The sequence below is a fragment of the Pantherophis guttatus genome, chromosome 6 (assembly GCF_059756535.1).
Source record: "Pantherophis guttatus breed Tessera chromosome 6, ASM5975653v1, whole genome shotgun sequence".
Lineage (NCBI taxonomy): Eukaryota > Metazoa > Chordata > Lepidosauria > Squamata > Colubridae > Pantherophis > Pantherophis guttatus.
The window spans coordinates 16633724-16656060 of NC_142068.1; the positions used below are offsets into that span (position 1 = coordinate 16633724).

Below are 22337 nucleotides of genomic sequence, written 5' to 3' on the forward strand. Positions count from 1 at the left end.
GCATTAGCATTACTGTAAAGCTACTGTAGAGTAGCATTACTCTGCTGTGGCTCTGTGTTGCCCGAAGTTCTGCCTTTATTTAATTGGCCATTTTGTATTTGTCAGTACCAATGAACAGAAAGAATCTAGGACACATTATATCGGGGAGGGACTACATTGCTGGTGCCATAACCTGAGCATTTTGAAGAATAAGAGCTCCTAAATCTTTTGAAATTCTGAAAGTATTTTGAACGCGTATTTTGGTAGTTAAAAATACATGGTTTCCATAAAAACATTGTAAAATGGTTAACCTAGGATGGACATGGACCTACAGTTTTCTTTAAAAGGTTTTTTTAGATGTGGTTTGTCACTGCCTTATTCTTTCTAGGACTGAGGAAGATACAAGTCCAGGTGACTTTGTGTTTAACTCAGAAGTGGAACTCAGTTTCTAATCTGCTGCCTTAACCACTACATCATACTGGCACTCAGTGGGCATGGCTATTCACAGAATATCCATCTACTTGAAACCAAATTGATATTTCTATCTGAGTTTTCTCTGTTCTCAGAACTGGGCTACAGATACTTAGAACTTAGACTTAGAATAACTTTATTGTCATTTTAGGTAAAGGTAAAGGTTCCCCTCGCACATATGTGCTAGTGGTTCCTGACTCTAGGGGGCGGTACTCATCTCCGTTTCAAAGCCGAAGAGCCAGAGCTGTCTGAAGATGTCTCCATGGTCATGTGGCCGGCATGACTAAATGCCAAAGGCACAGAGAACACTGTTACCTTCCCACCAAAGGTGGTCCCTGTTTTTCTACTTGCATTTTTATGTGCTTTTGAACTGCTAAGTTGGCAGAAACTGGGACAAGTAACGGGAGCTCACCACGTTATATAGCACTAGGGATTCAAACCGCTGAACTGCTGACCTTCTGATCGACAAGCTCAGTGTCTTAGCCACTGAGCCACCGCGTCCCTTAGTTGTCAATTTAAATGTACACTAATCAGCATACATTAAAATGAAATTTCATTGCATACAGCTCTCAAAGGGTCACCACCTACAATGTACCCTAACCATGACAGAATGAATGAATGAATGAATGAATGAATGAATGAATGAATGAATGAATGAATGAATGAATATGCATGTACCCACATACCCACATATATTATACGACACAGTATTATTTATTATACTATTTATAGTCTAAGAATGACTGTGTGGAAAATGGGGAATCCAAACTATTAATGGAAAAAAAACATTATTCTAGTTCATATGGCTTTGCAGCATGTCATCTTCCTTTTGAATTGATTTCAAATTAAAACAATATTTAAAAAATACTGTCAAAGGAATTGCCTATGGGAACTCTGTGGCCCAGCAGTGCTACAGAAGAAATTCCAGAAAGTAGGGGAGGTGTTAAATGAATGTTCTCAGGAAGTAGGGAAAGCTTTTTCATCGAACTTTACTCATGTCTCCATATTTCATCTGGGCAGGTCAAATGGACAGGTTTCCAGGATCAGTGAACTAAAGATTTGTGAATACTGAGGCTGAGCTTCTGGCATCCTTCTGAATTAGAAATGGGTAGATGCTTAAATAATAAGAAAGCTAAAATAAATAATAAGGGACATGAAAGATTGAGCTGGAGTGAGGCTGGAATCCAATAAACTTGTTTGTTAATGGAAGCAGGAATAATTTTGGAAGGTGCCGGGAGTTTTTGAAATGGTTTTATTTTTCTTGCTGTTTTTCTTGCTATTTGCAATAGCACCTAATGCCTTTCCAATTGCTGCTGTTTATTTGTTCATTCAGTCCTTCATCCATTCAACTTCTATAGCTGCCCATCTCAATCAATGGCTCTATAATGGCTATTTAAATTAGGGAGAGAGAAAAAGACGGTATTGAGATATCTGAAGTCCTGGTAAAATTAAATATGATATTGAAAAAGTTCAAAAGTAGGCACTATCTGAGGAGTCTAGAAAAAAAAATAGACTGATATCCCATTTTTGCTTTAAGAGTTCAAGACCGTTTACAAGAAGGATTCCTTTTCATTTTCTCCCTACAACAGCAAGCCTATAAGGTTTATTTATTTAGCAAATGGCGATGTTACAATTAGCCAGCCAATTTGGAAGATGCCTTTTCTATCGCCAAAGTGGAGTTTTGTTCAGCAGATATATTCTCATTGTGCCCAGAGAGAAAAATATCTGTCTCTACCTAGGATCGAACTCACAGCCTCCTAATGTGAGGCGAGAGCTCCACTCTATTATTATTTATAAATACTAAGAGGGAAAAAAGGAACAAAAACCTTATTAAAAATTATCAGAAAGCAGCTCTCATCTCCACTAGCACTGTCAGAAATGACTGCTAGTTATAAAGGCCAAAGCTATATCCATGGGGTCTATAAGAAGAGCAAAATGTGGACTAAATGATGACCTTTGCACCATGACATCATTGCCATCATCACACAAATGCAGATGCCATGATGCAATTATGACATTGTCACTTGCACAATGATGGCATGGAACATTATAGTCAGTGGTGGGAGTCAAGTAATTTAACAACCAGTTCTCTGCCCTAATGATTTCTTCCAACAACCAATTTGCCAAACTGTTCAGAAAGTTAACAACCGGTTCTCCCAAAGTGGTGCGAACTGGCTGAATCCCACCACTGCTTATAGTTTCTTACAAGCATAACTAGTTATAAAAATGTTGTTATGAATACTAAACATTGAGCATGTTTGAGATACAACAGTGTTGTATGCATCTGCATGTAATTACAGTTTTCTTCTCTCAAAGACGTTTCAAGACTGTTAGAAAGTGGATGAAATGTTCATTCATTTAAAGTAAGGCTTCATGAATTTCCTCTGATGGTTGACACCAGTATGTAAACCAATCTCACTAGGCTATATTATATGGTCCTATAATCAAATTTCTGCCTTGGCATAAGGAATGTATGAGTCAAGAAGAAACCACAGTTGTAGCCTGCATGGATGGCAAACTTCAGTTCTAACAATACATTATGAAGGTGTATCATCTATATTCCACATTCCTTAACTAGTCAGAAATGCGTATGGAATTAAACCCAAATACAGGATATGATGTAACAATTCTGAGATGCAAAACCATGGGACATCATTGCAGAAAATGAATAGAGGTAGCCCTCAACTTACAACCACAATGGAGTCCAAAATTTCTGTGGCTAAGCAAGACAGTTGTTAAGTGAGTTTTGCCCCGTTTTACAACTTTACTAGCCACAGTTGTTAAGTGAATCACTGCTGTTCTTTAGTTAGTAATATGGCTGTTAAATGAATCTGGCTTTCCCATTGATGTTGCTTGTCAGAAGATAGAAAAAGGTGATTACATGACCTCAGGGCAATGCAACCGTCATAAATACATGCCAGTTGCCAAATGTCTGAATATTCCATGGGGATGCTGCAACAGTCATAAGTGTGAAAAACTGCAATAAGTCACTTTCTTCAATGCTGTTGTAATTTCGAACAGTCACTAAACAAATGATTGTAAGTCTTTAGAGTTACAACCATTATGGATACTGAGCCCATCACAACTCATGACAGTTTTAAATCACCTAACAGTTCACTACAAACCTGTTTTGCCAAAAACTGAAAGTAAATGGCAGGTTTTGGTAAAACCGTCATAAAATGTAGTCATCTGACCATGGGATGCTGCAAACAGCTGTAGATGCAGCCTGGTAGCTGAACACCTGAAGTGTAATTGTTCAGAACTTTGAATTCGGGTCATAAGGGAGGTCCATCATAACTTTAAATATTTACTAAGTGACCAGTTATAAGTTAAAGACTACCTGGAGAAAACCAGAAAACCAAGGTTTTTTTTTAAAAAAAAAAGATTTCTTGCTTTGAAGGGATAATTTTTACATATCCCTAAACAGAAATGGACTTCTATTTGGCACAGCCTTACTCCTACATTACTCTGAATTTGACCAAACATTCATCATAGACTTCCTTTGTATACTTTAGTTTGTGAGGCACCTCTTCAGGAAAGAAGCTTGCATTATGTATTTGCAACACAGCTTAGTCCAGTGAGTTGAAGAGTTTTAGAGAGGCTTCTAAGTGCCCTGGAACATGAAAAATAACCAACAATAAGCTCTGCTGAACAGATCTAAAACCTCTTATCTCCTAACAGTGAACTTTCATTTCAATATCCCACCCATTTAACAATATAAATTGTCAATCAGCTATGGAATTCAATTTACTTTCATCCACAATGAAGCCTCTTTTAACTCTCATTTTCTAATAAATATGCTTAATTAGTAACACAGAGGGCTCTCCCCCAAAGTCTTTTTTTTTTCCAAGTCAAATCTTTCTCAGCTGGAGGTTGGAGTAAATTTAAAGCAGAAAGGTAAATTAATTTTGCAGAAGAAAATGCTGAACACAAAGAGGAAATATGAAACAAGAAGTAGTCAGACTTCAAATGCCACCAACTAATGTGGGGTCCTTAAAGAGTATAATTGCATTATATTTTTATCTGAACTTGTAAATCTACTGAGTGATAGAAGTTAACAGAATGAAATCGTAATAAGACAGCCAAAGCTTCTACATTAATTTAGATAATATTGTATAACTTTTTTTGTCAATGTATTTAAACTTGGCATACAGACTTCAAAAAGAATTGAAGAAAGATCTCTGTTTAGGGAGTTTATGGGTCTGTGGATATTTCTCGTATGTCTTAGGGTACAATTTAAATTTGAATTTAAATAAGCATGCCTCTGATCTCTAGCATAGGTTGAAGCCAAATACTGTATAAGAGTATAATGGAAAGCATTTTTGCTTGAAAGGGTGAAGATAATGCCAGAAATCTAAGTCCCACAAACATGCCAAATTTCAGCACAATGGAATTATTGTAATGAGAAAAATGCAATAATTAACATGGGATTTCAGAATTAACATGGAAACTAAGAATCTTCCATAACTTTCTAAGTGGTTAATATCTCCCGAATATAGCAGAACAGAGGCATCTTACACAACACTGCTAAATGTCCCACATTTCTATGACCGAACACACACAGATGTCTTCAGTATTTTGATGTCTTCTGTGGCTTAATCAGGGTTTCCAAGAGAACAAGCTAGGAGTACACATGCATCATAAATAGGGCCCTTTCACATTATTGCTAAATACTTGGCTAGCCAAGACACAGTCATCGGTGGATGTCGGGGGAGGTGGGATGTTTCTGGGGCCTAGCCAGCGAACACAGTCCTAGTATTATCTGGCAGCTGAAGAATTAAGCAGGAAAGCTGTATAATTTAAATTATAGTTTTCGAAATGTTAGACATTTTGGTAACCTAGGTTGATCTATTGATTAGTGATGTTCTTTGATCCTAGTTCTGGTTCTTCTCAGTCATGACTGAAGATGTTTTGCCTGTTATTTCAAGCATTAGGAATAAAAAAAAACCCATGCACTATCTAAACCTGGCCAAGAAGTAAACAAGATATCACCAGTGATAGCAATAGCAATAGCAATAGGCTTATATACCACTTTACAGTGCTTTACAGCCTTCTCTAAGCGGTTTAGAGTCAGCGTATTGCTCCCAACAATTTGGGTCCTCATTGTACCCATCTCGGAAGGATGGAAGGCTGAGTCAACCTTGAGCCTGGTGAGATTCGAACTGCCAAATTGCAGGCAGCCGGCAGTCAGCAGAAGTAGCCTGCAGTACTGCATTCTAACCACTGTGCCACCAAGGCTAATAATTCCAAAATGTTATTTCCTCCTTCTTCAAGTCTCTTAATCATAGCTATGGGTTCTGAATGGGAAGTTACTTAAATACGAAGAAACACAACCTTTTTTCAATGTAGAATTGATCAGTCTAATCAGCTGATCCATTGATTAATTAATTGATCCAAACTAACCAAGGAGAGAACTAAACTAGAACTAAGGACAAATTTCCTGACAGTTAGAACAATTAAATCAGTGGAACGAGTTGCCTTCTGAAGTTGTGGGTGCTCCATCACTCAAGGTTTTCAAGAAGAGACTAGACATTTGTCTGAAATGTACAGGGTCTCCTGCTTGAGCAGGGAATTGGACTAGAAAATCTCCAAGGTCCCTTCCAACTGTTATTCTCTTATTTAGTCTAAGGAAGTGTTCAATATCAAGAATATGTACTCATCAACAGGAACATGGCCACAACAATATTATTTGTTGTTGTTAGTTGCAAAGTCGTGTCCAACCCATCGCGACCCCATGGACGTTCCTCCACGCCTTCCTATCCTCTACCATCCTCTGGAGTCCATTTAAGCTCACACCTACTGCTTCAGTGACTCCATCCAGCCATCTCGTTCTCTGTCGTCTCCTTCTTCTTTTGCCCTCAATCTTTCCCAGCATTAGGCTCTTCTGCAGTGAGTCTTTCCTTCTCATTAGGTGGCCAAAATATTTGAGTTTCATCTTCAGGATCTGGCCTTCTAAAGAGCAGTCAGGGTTGATCTCCTCTAGGACTGACCGGTTTGATCTTCTCCAGCACCATAGTTCAAAGGCCTCAATTCTTTGGCGCTCAGCCTTTCTTATGGTCCAACTTTCACAGGCATACATTGCAACTGGGAAAACCATAGCCTTGACTATACGCACTTTTGTTGGCAGGGTGATGTCTCTGCTTTTTAGTATGCTGTCTAGATTTGCCATAGCTTTCCTCCCCAGGAGCAAGTGTTACATACTATTAATAACATCTATTCCACACTTGATTGTATATCTACTTTATTAATCCACTAGAATACTTGGAATCTATGTAGCTGCTGCCAGGATTTCTGGATTGGCATTTAAGATCCATCCCGGGGTCAGCAAAAAAGCTGGTTTACAGATGCCACAAATAAGAGAATTTGGGCTGAATCCAACCAAGGAGCACATTTTTTATACCACCATGAGTTTTAATGGATTTGAGTTAATTAGGTGCTTAACCTGAAGGCCTCATAAAGCACTTAGTGACAAAAACATCAAGGTAAGTCATTAAGAAGACAGGTGACTCAAGCACCTGTATGAAGGGAAAATAAGTAGCACCAATATATTTATTTCATTATCAGCTGAAGCCAAAATGGACACTGTGAAGAACACGGTATGTCAAATCCTGAATCTTAAGGGGAGGAGAAACTTGTAGTATTTTACAGCTTAAGAGCTGCCACCCTGCACAATTATTGCAAACCATGCAGGAACATACTGTAAAACAAAACTGATTTTTAGGAAAGTAATAACAGCATAATAATTTTTCAGTGACAAAGGCCTAATCTATAGGAAGATCGTCTTATAATAAAAAAGAATAGAGTTTATTTTCAGAGTAGGGTTACTGTAAGCTTGATTTAAAATAAATCTTCTTAGCTAATATGTAAGGCCTGGGTTCCTTTAACCAGGTGCCTATCAGATGCATTCAGATGCAAGTCCTTAATGTCTGGTCAAGGTTGCCACACTCATAAATTAAAGTGTTAGACCATGTGGTACTGCTAGACCAACCCATAGGGAGTAGTTGTTTTCTACATATTGAGTACAGGTAGTCCCTTAGCGACCATTCAAAGCTGCAACCAACAACCATCCCCAAGATACCCATGACCCAGTTCCGAAATTCTGATGTACACCCCACCTGCATGACAGGCACTTAGCAGTTAGCTCACATGGAATGGAATGGAATGCAATGCAATGCAATGCAATGCAATGCAATGCAATGCAATGCAATGCAATGCAATGCAATGCAATGCAATGCAATGGAATACTTTATTTGACCAAGTGTGATTAGATACACAAGGAATTTGTCGCTGTTGCAGGAGCTCTCAGTGTACATGCAAAGCAACAGAATAATGATCATGTTCATCATCATCATCATCATAATACCAATAAGAGAGAGAATTGAGAAAGATAATAAGAAGGATAAATAATAATACACATAGACATTAGGCAGAACTGTGACAATTAGATGTTCAGCGGAATGTTGGTCTGAGGAGAAAAAGATTGTCCCTGTATCTAGTTATTAAATTTACGGCAGTTTGCAGTATTCTGTGGTCATATGACCACATTTTATGATGTTTTTACCAAAAACCTCAGCATGTTCACTTTATGGCACCACATTCACTTAACTACCATGAAAAAAGGTTGTAAAAACAGGTCTGTGGTGATCCACTTTACGACTTGTGACCGTAACGAGCAGGCTCCATTATAATCATAAATCAAGGACTACCTGTACCAGATTGAGGAAAATTGGTGAATAACTTAATTCAACTTTGAAAAGAAAACAGTTCTTTGTTTTAAAAAAATAGAATACTGTTTAACTTTTAAATCTTGGAAAGTGAATCTTGAAGTATTCTGTGGAGATTAAAAAAGTGATTCCCAAATGTTAGTAAATTACTCCAAGTTAGATAAAAGTAGATTTTTGAAGGGAATAATGACATGCAAACCCATTATCCAATGACAATCTGGATATTTACATAATGACTTTCTGATGAACAGTAAACATAAATTTCTGATAAACATTCTAGCATCTTTCTGATAAGCATCTGAGTAATAATGACTGCATATCGTCCAATTTTAGTTTCCACAATCTTGCATCAGTAGCAAAATTTCACTTTTCCAGTATTGGGCCAATTTTTTTTCCACCTACCAACATATATGTCAGTCAATTGTGATGCTTTTCATTTGTTTTTGTAGAATTATTCCCGATACAAATAATTATGATTGCAGTTCACATTTTATGTTTACATTTTTTCTGAATGTTTTTATGTACTTCTAATACTTTTAGACTTTTATTTTTTGCATCATCACCAGATGTGATAAAATGTTCCTTCTTTGTTTAGCACTTCCAACATTTGTTGCTAGGTGATTTTTGTATTGTGTTAACCATTGACAGAGTTACATAATATCTGAAAGACATTTTGTACCAATTTTCCCTCAAATTATAACTTAGATTTTACTGATTATTTCCCTTTGTTTTTTTGTGATGACCTCTTTAAAGTTTTGTAGCTACATTATCAAGCAATTTTGATTTGTTCCATATATCAATAGTGTCTCTCTTTGTGGATATGAGCATGTGTGTGTTTGTTCTCCTTGTAGATCTTGGTTTTGTAGAAATGTTTCAAATCTTTTGTCATCTTTCTCAAGGTTCTTCCTTCTTTCTTGAGTATAATTTTTATTCTTCCATGAATCTGTAAATACCTCAAAGGCATATTGTCTATGGAGATTCTCAGTCATCCAGGTCATGGTTGTCCTGAAGGTGTTTTTTCAAAAGGCAACTGGACTTCCTTAGTTTTTCCTTGAAGACGTTTCGTTTCTCATCCAAGAAGTTTCTTCGGTTCTGAACTGAAGGAACATCTTGGATGAGAAGCAAATCGTCTTCAAGGAAAAACAACAGGACAAACAAACTCCAGTTGCCTTTTGAAAAAGCACCTTTGGGACTCAAAGGCAATTACACACACACACAATTTGCCTGTGGGGTGTGTATTTGTGTTTGTGTATGCATGCATGTCTATTATTGATGCTTTTTAATTTTTTTCCTTGTTTAATATATGTTTTTCTTTCTCTTCTACTTCTTGATTCCATTTAGGTTTCATTTGTTTCTTTGATTCAGTCATTTATTGTCTTTATTGCTTCATTTTCTTTCAATATTTCATTTTTGTACTCTTATCTTTTTTTTTGCTGCCTTGCTATAAAAATAACCAAATGGAAAAATCAAGAAGTGTTTAAATTGATGGCATGAGCATAATTTGGTTTGCAATTAAAATGGCTTTAAATGGGAAAAATAACATTCTATGGTTGCTGGATTCATAATTTTACAAGAAACATGCCACTCTTGTACTGCGTGATTTTTTTTAAAAGGTGTTGAACTGATTAATCAGGCTTCATTTTTGTTTATTAAATGGCTTTTCATTGATTAATCGCAAATGATTAATAGAGGAAACATGCACACCTAAACAAAAATCTTATTAAAATAACGGCTAATACAGAGCACATTTGTTAAAGTGTGAGAAATGAAATTCCCCTAGAATTGGAAAGTCCTGATGTGCTGCGATTAACGGAAAAGCATCTATCTTGTGCCCGGGAACTACACACTTAATCAAAAGTCAGACTGAGGCTGCAGGGGTACACGAGCGATGATGGAACAGAATAGAAAGGGGCAAATTTTTCAATTTGTTTTTTTCTTTATTTTCAGTTTAGGGGAGGGTTGTTGTTGTTGTTGTTGTTGTTTTTTAAAGAAAACTAATTGTGTTAAGCCTACTGCCTATATTTCTTGGAGGCCAGAAAGAACAAAAAATTGTGTTACTCGCTTTCTATTTTATCACTGAATTTCAGCATGTGATTGGGAGGAAGTTGGAGACAACCAAAGCAGAATTCCACAGCAGCAACTGCAGCAAACCATAAAGACACCAGGTAAGTGATGACACAATCATGCAAATGTGGCTGTCATGCACTTGTGTTTCAGTGTCTGAAAGAGGTATATAAGTATGAAGACATCATCAAGTACTTGTCCTCTGTCAGAGAATTCATGACTGGCAGACTCATGGTTAACAAGGTCAGCCAATAAATAGGCATAGCAACTATGTCAGACAATGAGGACTGTTTGGAAACTGAAACTGGAAGGATCCTGGGCGTGGCTCTGTAGCTGTGAGTCTGCTGACCGAAACTGAAACTCATCTCTGCTGATCTCTCCTCTGCCTGTTTTTTGCCTGTAATTCTCTACCACATTGGAAGAATCTGCTGTTGGTATTGTATGTGTTATTATGCATATAAAGAGAAGTTAATGAATCCTGCTGAATCAGTTATCTGTGTGTACTTTCTGATGTGATTTCTGCAACAAACTCTGACATCCTCCTTGCCTACTCCACAGTTGTCCATGAGCTGTAGGATGTCCATCACATGAGTCCTGGTGGTACATTGGTTAAGTGCAGTATTCAGGCAAACTCTGCCCACAGCCTGGAGTTTGATCCTGATGGGACTCAAGGTTGACTTCATCCTTCCAAGGTCGATAAAATGAGGACCCAGATTGTTGGGAGCAATATGTTTACATTGTAAACCTCACAGAGAGTGCTGAAAAACACTATGGGGCAATACAGAAGTCTAAATGTTATTGCTATCTCTGATGTATAGCAATATAAGTCATCGCAACTATATTTAAGTTATTGGTTAAGCTACTGGTTTTTCAACTTCCTCTGCTCAGGACATCTTTGAATTCTTATTTTTCTGCCCCAAAGTCCTTAACTATCTGCTCAAATTCCTCAAGTTATGACCGTAATGGAACCTGTACTTCATGGTTTAATTTAATTTAATTTAATTAATTCAATTTTATGCCGCCCCTCTCCAAAGACTCAGGGCAGCTGAGTCTTGCAGTTTATGACAATTGTAAACTAGATCATTCATGTGGATGACCTGATTTTATGAGCTTTTTGTGGTGATCATTAAGTATAGGCTGTGGTCATAAAGTGACCACCATGGTCATTAAGCAAACACCTTGGTCATTAAGCAAACCAATGGTTTGATATGAGCCAGTTTTGCTGAAAACTGGAAGCAAATGCTGATTTGGGGAAAAACTATTGTAAATATGATCATGTGACCATGGGACACTGTAAACAGCCATAAAATGCACCCAACTGCCAAGAATCTAAATATAGGTGCAGATTTTGGTTGCGTCTTAGTGGCTAAGATGAGAATAGAAGCCACAATCTCCCTGTTTCTATACCAGGACCTTCAGTGGGATTCAAATTTTTTAGTACCAGTTCTGTGGGCGTGGCGTGGCTTGGTGGCCATGGCTTGGTGGCCATGGCAGGGGAAGAATACTGTAAAATCTCTATTCCCACCCCACTCCGGGGGAAGGTCACTGCAAAATCCCCATTCCCACCCCACTCCTGGGGGAAGCTTACTGCAAAATTCCCATTCCCTCCCCAACCCACTAACCTGCTTTCCAGCTCCATTCTCCTGTGCAGGGCAACAAAAGAAGACCCAGCAGATCAGCTAGGACTTGGGAGGCAGAGAACAGATGGGGGCAGGGCCAGTCAGAGGTGGTATTTACCAGTTCTCTGAACTACTCAAAATTTCCACTACCGGTTCTCCAGAACTGGTCAGAACCTGCTGAAACCCACCTCTGCATTAGACCAAACTGGCTCTTTTCTGTATTCCTCAAAACAAGGCCTATATTATCACACAGTATTTGCTGATCCCGTGGCCTTTGAGTGGCATGCTATGGGCTGAACTACAAAACATACAGTAGGTGGAGTCAGGGCTAAGGTTACCAAAATGAATAAATGTACCAAAAATTGAGGGGACTTTGGTGTTGTCTGAACTTGATTGTTTTCTTGCATACGTTTCATTACCCAAACTAGGTAACATCATCAGTGCTAGTAGGGAGTGGGGTTTGTTCTCAGTTTATATTCTAGTGCAGAGGTCTTCAAACTTGGCAGCTTTAAGACTTGTGGACTTCAACTCCCAGAATTCTCCAGCCAGCATGCTGGAGAATTCTGGTAGTTGAAGTCCACAAGTCTTAAAGCTGCCAAGTTTGAAGACCTCTGTTCTAGTGACTTGCCCTGTCAGTGTTGATGGGAGTGGTCCAACACTCAAGAGTGAACCTTGTTTAATAGGCAAGTTGAACTGAGGTCCATCATCGTGCACTGATGATGTTACCTAGTTTGGGTAATGAAACATCTGCAAGGAAACATCCAAACTCAGGGAGCACCTAGGACCCTTCATTTCAACCCTGAGCTACCATTTATTGGTGGCAAAAAATATCCATACAAGATTTACTTTATCATGCAACCTAGATCCTCAATGTTCAGAGTCAATAGTGAATTATTGAGATGACATTGTGAACTTTAGCATTTCTCTTGAAGTTATTGCACTAAGGAGTTTCTTATTACTGCCCTCTGGGTGCACCAAAGATTTCATAATAGCCTAAGGACAAAACCATTTGTGTTAAACACAGTGAACCTGACTGTATTCAGAAGAACAATACAAATCCCTGTTATATTGTTCTTGGTACAGTATCAGTGATGCTGTTTCACGGATAAATTCAGAATGGTCATTTTAGCCTCCTACTAGCTGTCTTTCTCTTCTCTCTTGATGCATTTTCTTCCTTATAGAAAGATCAGATAAGTTACCATTGAGAGATTATTACTGAGGGACCAGCCTTTCTCAATCTGGTCCCCTCCAGATGTGTTGGGAATTCCATGAGTTCTAGCCCCAGAACATCTGGAAAGCACCAGACTGGCGAAGGCTGGAACAGACTGTAAACTCAGGGCCCTACAGCAGTTATACAATGAAGAAATAGTTTAGCAACTGAAGAGAATCTTTTTTATGTCTTGACATATATTTAAACCACCTTTAGGGAGTACTACACTCTCCAAACCATTGCATAATATTTCATAATAAATGCATACTTTGAAAATAGGTTTCATTAAATGTTCTTTACAGATACTGAAATGGAAACAAAACTGTTTTGAAATCGCTCCTAAACCTGAATAAAAATGGAAGAATTTTGCATTTTTCCTTGGAAAGGACATTCAATTGCACAGGTCACCAGTAAAAAAAAAAAAAAAAAGACTCTGTTCCACTACCTGCCAATTTAGCAACTTAAGCTGAATTTGCATACTATGATTAACCAGCTCAGAAAAAGAGCAAGCAGCTGCATTTATACCTGCCACATTTGGTTGGTTTTATTGTTTTTCTTGTTTCTTTTGACTTTGTTAAGAGTTACATTCTGACTTTTTTGTTCATGAGCTTAAAAACTTCTTCCTTGTATTCTTCATCACAGTAACAATCCTATGAAGTAGATTCAGTTGTGAGAGAGGGACTGGCCCCAAATTACCCAGTTTCTCTGGCTAAGGGTAGAGAAAAACCATGGCCTCCCCAGTGCCAGTACAATATAGCAATAGCAATAGTACTTAGATTTATATACCGCTTCACAGTTCTTTACAGCCCTCTCTAAGCTCTTTACAGAGTCAGCATATTGCCCCCAAAAATCTGGGTCCTCATTTTACCCACCTCGGAAGAATGGAAAGCTGAGTCAACCTTGAGCCTGGTGAGATTTGAACTGCCAAACTGCAGGCAGCCGGTGATCAGCAGAAGTAGCCTGCAATACTGCACTCTAACCACTGTGCCACTGTGGCTCTTATCCTAACCATTGCTTCATACTAGGTCACAGTTGAGTAACACAGCATGTTCCATTAACCAAATTAAGCAGTAGGCATTGTATGAGAAGCAGGAAGACTGAAGAACTGTATTTGTTGGCTGGTCTATTAGAGCCCAATATCCCAGATATTCTTGGATGTTTCTCTCAAGTTCATATCTTCCTGAAAATGGTCCAGCCATCACTATTTGGTACTATTCTACAATGCTCAGTTGTTGAGCATTGGGAAAATATCCTTTACTTACAAAATTACTTCCAAGTAAGCTCTCCCAGAAGGGCCACTGCCTGCCTGAAGATGTTTAAACCACAGAGATGGAATTAACTATCTGGCATTGTGTGAGTTTATATATCAGGCCAAGTCCTATTTTAACTTGTGAGTCATAAAGATGGGTTCACACCATATTCTGAGCCAAAAATAAATCACATTATCCTTTAGCACAATGTGATAACTCAGCCATTGGGTTCACTGGTTTTATTTTGACCATGATCTGCTGTACAATGTATGATTAAAATACAATATAATGCCATAATTATTTATAAAGCAAAATGGCTAGAGTCATATATCGCACCATGCATAATTCACACATGCATGCTGGGGTAGGCAATAAAGGGAAAGGAACTACAGCTATTCCAGTTGTAAACAAGATATTAAAAGAAGACAATCTCACCCGAGCTAAGGACGTTTTGTCGTGTGTTCAAGACTGCTAAAGAGGAAGGCCTGCTTAATGGATTGCTTGAATCAACCTTTCCCACATGTTTTGAATTGTATTATGATTTCATCTTTTGTCCTTAAGACTAATCAGTCCCAAATTTCCTGAATTTAAATTAGATATTTCTGTTGCTTTATGTGCACTCATATAAGTCAAGAGCAAAATAAAACCTCAAATTGCTTTACTTTGTTTGAGTATCCTGCTCTACAGGTTATCTCTTACTCTTCAATTATAGCATAGCTGTAGTTGGAATCTGGGCTTCTATTCAGACTTTATATCAAATACTTCAAAGTATTAAATCATATTTCCACCACTGTAAGAACTCAGATTTTTTGTGAATGCAGACTTCAGACCTTAATCAGATGGCAGTTATGCTAATTAATTTTATTTCAGGGATGTGTAATTCCATGCCAATCACAAATATTTGACCCACACCACATATTACTGCTACATCTATCTATCCAATTCATTCAACTTTTTCCAACTTGGCACCACCCAAACATGTTGGAACTGCAAGTCTCAGAAATTTCCTCCCCCCATATATCTGGAGGGCACCAGACTGATAAAATCTAGATTATTGAAAGAATCCTCCATGTATCCTTTTCTCTCTTATACAATGAGATTTATGAAGAAAAGCTGATAGATATTACTCTTCCACGTTTTCCAAATTTGCCATAGATGACTGGACGAAAAAGGAATATTGAGCTGCAATATTGATCTTACCTGTTCCACTAAAAGTCATTGTATATTCTTTACGTGATCCTAAATCTTGCTAATCTGAAAAATCCACTGGTTTTGAAATGTTGAAACAAGGAAATGAATTAAATGAATGAAATAAATGAAAATTAATGATACCTTTTCAGTTCAATCCCTAAAGTGTACAATTGTAGTCTCCCTGCTCAAAATGTAGCTGTATTGTGATAGTTCAATCTAGTGAATAACTGGAACGTAAAGAAGGAATGAAGAGTAGGGAATCCTGGATGCTTATACATTCAGGATTCAAATATGTAGCCCAAACCAGTCCATACAGAAGGGATACAGGGTACAGCTCCTAACAGCTGTCTTTCTTGAAAGATAGCAAGTTTGGTGTAGTGGTTAAGGCACTAGAAATCAGAAAAGCATGATTTCTAGTTCCATCTTAGGCATGGAACCAGCTAGGTGACTAGGTAGTCGCTCTCTCTCAGCCCTAGGAAGGATGCAATGGCAAACACTTCTGAAAATATTGCCAAGAAAACTGCAGGGACTTATCTAGGCAGTCACCAGAAGTCAATGCTGACTCAAAAGTGACTGATCTATCATATGGTTTGATAGGGCTTAATCAAGCATGCAAGTATTGGAAGAAATATCCATTTGGGTTCAGTTCCATGTGAGGAGAAAGACACTGAAAACATGTAGGCTGATTGGAAAGATGGTTTATTGATGGACAGGACTACATGAGGTTTAGGTCCTGGGAAGCTGAACACATGGAATGGAGAGTCAGTGTTATTTATACCCTCTCTTGGGCATTGCCCTAGAGCTCCCTGTTCCTGTGCAAGAAATGTATTCTATTGGTTGCTGTCAGACTCCCAGGGGGCTATGCAGGGGTCATAGCTAACTTTGTAGGTTTTCTGAGTCAAGTTTGGTTGAATCTTGGGCTGATGCAATGCAGTTCCTATTGTGGCTGAATGGCTTTGCCCTGAAGGATAATCCCATCATCCTGGAGCTGAAGGCCTTTTGTCTTATAGATAGGCTGGCCCAGTCCTGCTGAGGCTATTAAGAAAGGTGGGGGCTGTTTTCCAAGACACGTTTCTCCTTTTCTTGTCCAGGGAAATATAATATTCTGCCTTTTTTTTTTTTAATTTGATTTATATGCCACCCTTCTCCAGAGACTCAGGGCGGCTTACAATGTGCTAAGCAATAGCCTTCATCCTTTTGTATATTTATACAAAGTCAGTTTATTGCCCCCACAACTGGGTCCTCAATTTACCTACCTTAGAAAGGATGGAAGGCTGAGTCAACCTTGAGCGTGGCGAGATTCGAACCTGCAGTAATTGCAGGCAGCTGGTCTTAATAACAGGGTGCTTTAGACCACTGTACTACCAAGGCTCTTTTATAATATTTCCCAAAATATTTCATTCTTCTAGGAAAGGGGTGGGTGTTAACTTTCTACACGAGACATGGAGTAAGACAAAAACAGGCAAGACATAAACATACAAAATGAGATACTGAAACTTGAAGAGAAGGTAGCGGCGCCAAAAATAAGCTTAAGTAAGTAATGACCATTGACTGTCATTGATTGGTATGAAATGTCTCCTTTCCATGATGAACCAAGCATGGAAAATCTAGTTTAAATTGTTTTTCACTTCCCCAGCTGGATTTTTTCTTTGTAATTTGAAAAGAAATTCATAAAAAGTCTAATGGATTGAAGGAAGAGGAGTTGTGTGTTGGACAGGCCTTTATCCAATATCTCATGATACATGTTTGGATTTAATTAAGTCAAAATCCTTCTCTACTTCAGCCATAACAAACATGAATAATCCTTTCCCATCTGGTGAGAATATAGATTAACTGACTGATTGGATATGTAAGGCCACCCAGTTGTCAAAGAACTCAAAGTGGCATGCAAGACAATTTAATAACAATTTGACAACAATACAATAAGAGTAGAAATATCAAATAGCAAACAACCATCCAAGATACACAAAAATTAAAACAGATGTAGCAAATAAGCAAGTTAAGGGGTGATAACGAGGGAGCAAGAACATGTATTCTCCCCAATATTAACTTCTAGAGCCAAAATATTATAAAACTGGGATTGGAATGCCAAACGTTACAGGTTAAAGTGACAGAAATCATTGCTTGCTGAGAAGCAAGCAAGATAAAAATAAGATCTGAAGTTAGAATTTCCGGGTTCATAGACTGAGACTGTGCCTTAGAATGCAGTGACAGAATTTCAATCTCTGCAAACTTATTCCTGTAGGTTACAATATCAACTATAATTTCATAGAGATGATGAAGCAATTCATATCTCATAATCATCTTTCTGGACTATTATTTAAAGCCACATAAATATTTCAAGAAAATCTACAAGGAAATTTTCTAGTTAAGAAATTAGTTCCATTGATTAATCATATTCAATACTCAGGTGGCCTAGAGACTCATGTAATGTATGAAGTATGCATTGCTAATGGTGTTTTCCTACAATGAATGATTTGTCAATAATGTTAAATGGAACTCCAACTGAAACATGACATGATGTATTTATAACAAATGACCATATGTAATCCAATACATAAACATCTTGAGCATTGGCTAAAGAATGCTTTAAAGGAAGAAAGAGGAAGAGGAAGGGAAAACTTAGGTAAATATAGAATCTTTTGAACCATTCTTTGGAACAAGCAATAGAAAACATCTCAGGAGGAACTATTGCTCTCCTGATTTATCAGAGAAAGGTCATTCAGATGTTTCTAAGAATAATCTTTGGGTTGTTCATTGTAAATACAAGTAAGAGAAAAGAAGGAAAAATATCTCAGTAATGAAGAATGCAAACAAAGGTAGCTCGAATGGAATATAAGGAAGGAATATAGGCTACCACCTATATTTTTTTTTAGTATTGCAGGAGCTCTCAATATATTATAATGAAAAACTGAATGTTACAGCCTCTGTTTTTATTTAAGAGATTTGCAAATGATTCAGTTTGTATCAGGAATTCAGCAGCCTCTTCCTGTTCCTCTTTTAGTCAAAATGTGAAATCAGACAGTTTAAACAGTGCTTCCCACTTGTTTTGTGCAGTTTTTCAGGTGATTTAAACTCTCTGCCCAAGCCAAGGACATTGTACTGTCTCTTGGTGCATAAACTGACAGCCCTCCTTCTTCTTAAGCATTGCATCTTTACATCTAAAGTGTCCTCAGTTCCCTGGGGTTGTCTAATGATACAGAACAAGGTGGCATGTGTATTTGTGTGTAAATCACAGCCAAAGATGTATGGTCAAGTGCCATTTACCTTTTCTTGACAAATCCTTTATTACTGAGATTAAAAAAGGTTAACATTTACCTTTGGAGTAGCACAAATCATTTGTGATAGATAGAGCTTTATTAGCTCAGAGATATTTTTTTTAAATAGCAATTAAATTCCTTAAAATGTGTTGCCATGAGCTGCTTACAAATAGCCTTGCTATTTCTAGTATCAGAATCTGGGATATAAAAGACAGCATACTGTTTAGGGAACCTAGAATCTATACAGTTGAAAGACCAAACCTAAATCTATCTTCCTTCCTTCCTTCCTTCCTTCCTTCCTTCCTTCCTTCCTTCCTTCCTTCCTTCCTTCCTTCCTTCCTTCCTTCCTTCCTCCCTCCCTCCCTCCCTCCCTCCCTCCCTCCCTCAGCTCTCATAGTTTCCTGCCATTCCAGCTGAGGGAAAGTTCATTCCAATTCAAAGATTTCTTGCAATGTCAACACTATTTTCTCTCTCTCCCACTTCTTCCCCTTGTAAGACAAAGAATATTCCCCAGTTCTGTAATAATACATAAACTAAACTGGGTTGAAATCTCTTTGAGAGACCTGATAAGAGAGGAATTAATGTTCTTTTGAAGAAGAGCCTACATTGGACTGGTGCCTGGTCCAAAATTAATTGATTGACTCCAGTTTCTTCATATGAGTAGGTTAATCTGATAGTGTCTCTCCAAAGCTCACTTTTGAACTAGTGCACATTTATGCAAGTGCACACTATGCTACTGTTCAACTGTTTTGAGGAGACTCACAGGTTTAATTAAACATAACAAAACAAAAATCCCACAGTTATGCCTAATAAAGAACCTTCAAAGCCATAAACCCTACAAATTATTTTTGACCTAAGACAACGGCATCTGTACTGAACCTTTGCCTCAATTTACTTGCCCAATTCCTCTTAATTTCATTTTCATTTTCTTTCATTTCTCTTTTTTCCCCCCCAGACTGTTACTCTCAAGACATCTTCTAGTCGGTAATATTAGGACTCTAACTCATAAGCATTGATAGTTTTAACCTGGTCATTGAGAATTAATGTAGTTCTGCATTCATACAATACGTTGAAGCATAAATTCATAAAAAAGGAAGTCACCAAAAAAAAAAGGTGAGCATAAAGATGTTTTGCACATATAAGCTTTGGCTCTTTCCTTGATCTGGTTAAGCATGTTGTGTGAACATGGCCACAATCTCCTGATTTTTTTTTTAACTTGCCCTTCTCAGAGGTACGCCTTCTTGCTCCCAGAAACACTTGTTCCTCTACCAACACAATCCTCACTGCACATGTTTACGTACCCACTTTATTACAAAGCTGAACACTAAGGCATCTAAAGGTTGCAAAGTATATTACAGAAAGGATGAACATTAAGGAAGGACATCGTTGGAGAAATCATTCATTTTAAAACCAAAGAGGCATAATAAAAAGGAACAAAGTGTGTTGTTGAAAACCAGACAGTGGCCTCTAGCATTTTTTTTTTTAAGAAAAGAAGCACAAGAGACTTATTTTCTCTACAGATATAGTACACACAAACCCAGTCTTACTCCTTTTCTCCAGCCTTAAGAGGAACCTGCTTTTCTCTTCTCAGTGCTGAAATTGACTTATAAAAACTGCAGAACATTTCTAGATCACACACAAATATATATAACACAGTTCAGTCCCACTTCCTAATTCTCTGGGACAAGAGCTAATCGTCATCTTCATCTATTTATGATTTTGCACACTCCTCAGGATTGCAATATTTTTTTTCTGAACTGTTTGGGACCAGGAAGTGCTTCCCTCAGAAAAGGGAGGAAAGGAAAAGCTGCTTTATTTAACAGGATAATCCTGGGAATGTTTTGCTTTTTAATGGGGTAATAAGTGGTGGATTTCTGCTCAAGCCTGAATAAAACATCAAAGAGACACGACTCCTAAATCAGGGAGGGAAATAAAGAAGTGGGTGATTTAAGATCCCAGGGGGAAAAACACAATTCAGGTATCAAAAGACCCAAGAGAGAGGACTAGAAAAGCATTTATTTGGAGTAATAAGAATTCAGCCGGAGGAAAAACAGAAGTTATGGGAAATCCGAGTTGCACTGTATGCCGAAATCGGAAAGGATAAGAAACAGGTCCTTCCTTACCTTGACCAATTACTCTTCCTTAGAATCTGATCTGTAATATTTGGAAACGAAGGAAGCCGGAGATCTTTCAACTATTTGGGGGAGGTGTTTGCTTCTTTTCTTTTTTCTTTTAAAGCAAACCCGTATGTATCTTCAGCACCCCTTGTTAGAAAAGCGATTCGCCAGAAGACCGCGGAAGGTTGATCCCTTAGAATCCAGTAGGTCCCTGCAGGATTTCTAGTGTCTTGAAAGGGAAGGAGGGAGAGGGAATTTGAGAGCGGGGGGGAGAGGAGGAGAAGGAAAATCGAAATCTGTGTCTCTGCCTACAAAAACGGCTGCGGGGATCAATACAGCACACCTCTTCCACCCACCCCGCCATGCACACACATGCACACCCTTTAAAAAATAATAACAATAATAATAATAAATTTTAAAAAAGGAGCGGGAGATAGAAAATTGCAGAAGGCGCGTCTCGCTGCAAAAAAAAAAACTTGGCAAGCCGAACGAATCCAGGGGTTTCCAAGTCGGGCAGGAAGAAAAATTAAAAGTGGCTTTGCGAGGGAGCAGGGCAGGTCGGCGCACCTGTGCGTGGCCGCGTGTAAAACACACACACACACACACACACACACTTGGGTCCACGCAGAGGCGGCTTTTTTTTTTTTTTTTTTTTTTACCAAAAGAACACCCGAAGCAAGTGGAAGGGAAGGAGGTGGCGGGGGAGAAAAGATCCCAAGGAAGAAAAAAAGGCAGCCGGGATTCCGGTCAGAGGAGAACGGCTTCCCCAGCTATACATTTCCGGACGAATAAACGGGACGCCGAGCCCAAAAGGGGGAGAGAGAGAGAAAAAAAAAAAGAGCCTTCTGCAACCGGACTGCCTCTCCTCCCTCGCCTCCGCTGCTGCTGCTGCTGCTGCTGCTGCTACCTGTAGACATTAGAGCGAGGCGCGGGCGCGGAGTGAGGCGCGCGCGCGCGCCCCCGGCTACCCGCACGGCGACCGACCGAGCTCGCAGCTGGGCGAAGCGCGCGCGCGCGCCTCCTCGCGCCCTCTTTTTTTTTTTTTTTTTCCCCTCACAGCGGCAGGCAGAGCAGGCACCCGAACAGCCTCCTCCTCTTCCTCCCTCCTCCTCCTCCTCCTCTTCCTCGAGCTTTTCCCTGGCCTCCCGTTTTAGGCTCCGAGAGGCAGGGCGCTCCTGCCTTTCAGCCTGGCGGAGAAGTGGGAATCTGTCTCGCGTGCTGAGGGGGGTGGGAGTGGGGCGGAGGGGGGGGTGACAGCGCCTGTGCGCGCGCTTCCCTCCCTCCGTCCTGCCGCCTTTCTCTTTCGCTCTCTCTCTCTCTCTCTCTCTCTCTCTCACACACACACACACACACACACACACACACACACGGGGGGGGTAGGGTTGGTGGGAAAAGCCCCAACGTCACCTGTGACGTTAGACGGAGTGTCAAAATCTTGTCCAGATGTGGCGA

The 22337-nt window shown here is 38.9% G+C and overlaps 1 protein-coding gene across 2 annotated transcripts in view; it reads right to left on the minus strand.

Moving 5' to 3' along the window:
• NLGN1 (neuroligin 1) overlaps positions 1-21855 on the minus strand; it is a 768195-nt gene extending 746340 nt beyond the window's left edge. Inside the window, exon 1 of one of the 2 annotated variants that reach the window (XM_087872510.1) lies at positions 20892-21855. The gene's annotated coding sequence lies outside the window, so the exon portion shown is untranslated. The remainder of the gene's footprint in view (positions 1-20891) is intronic. The other variant, XM_034438951.3, reaches the window with a different exon arrangement.
• Positions 21856-22337: the final 482 nt, after the last annotated feature.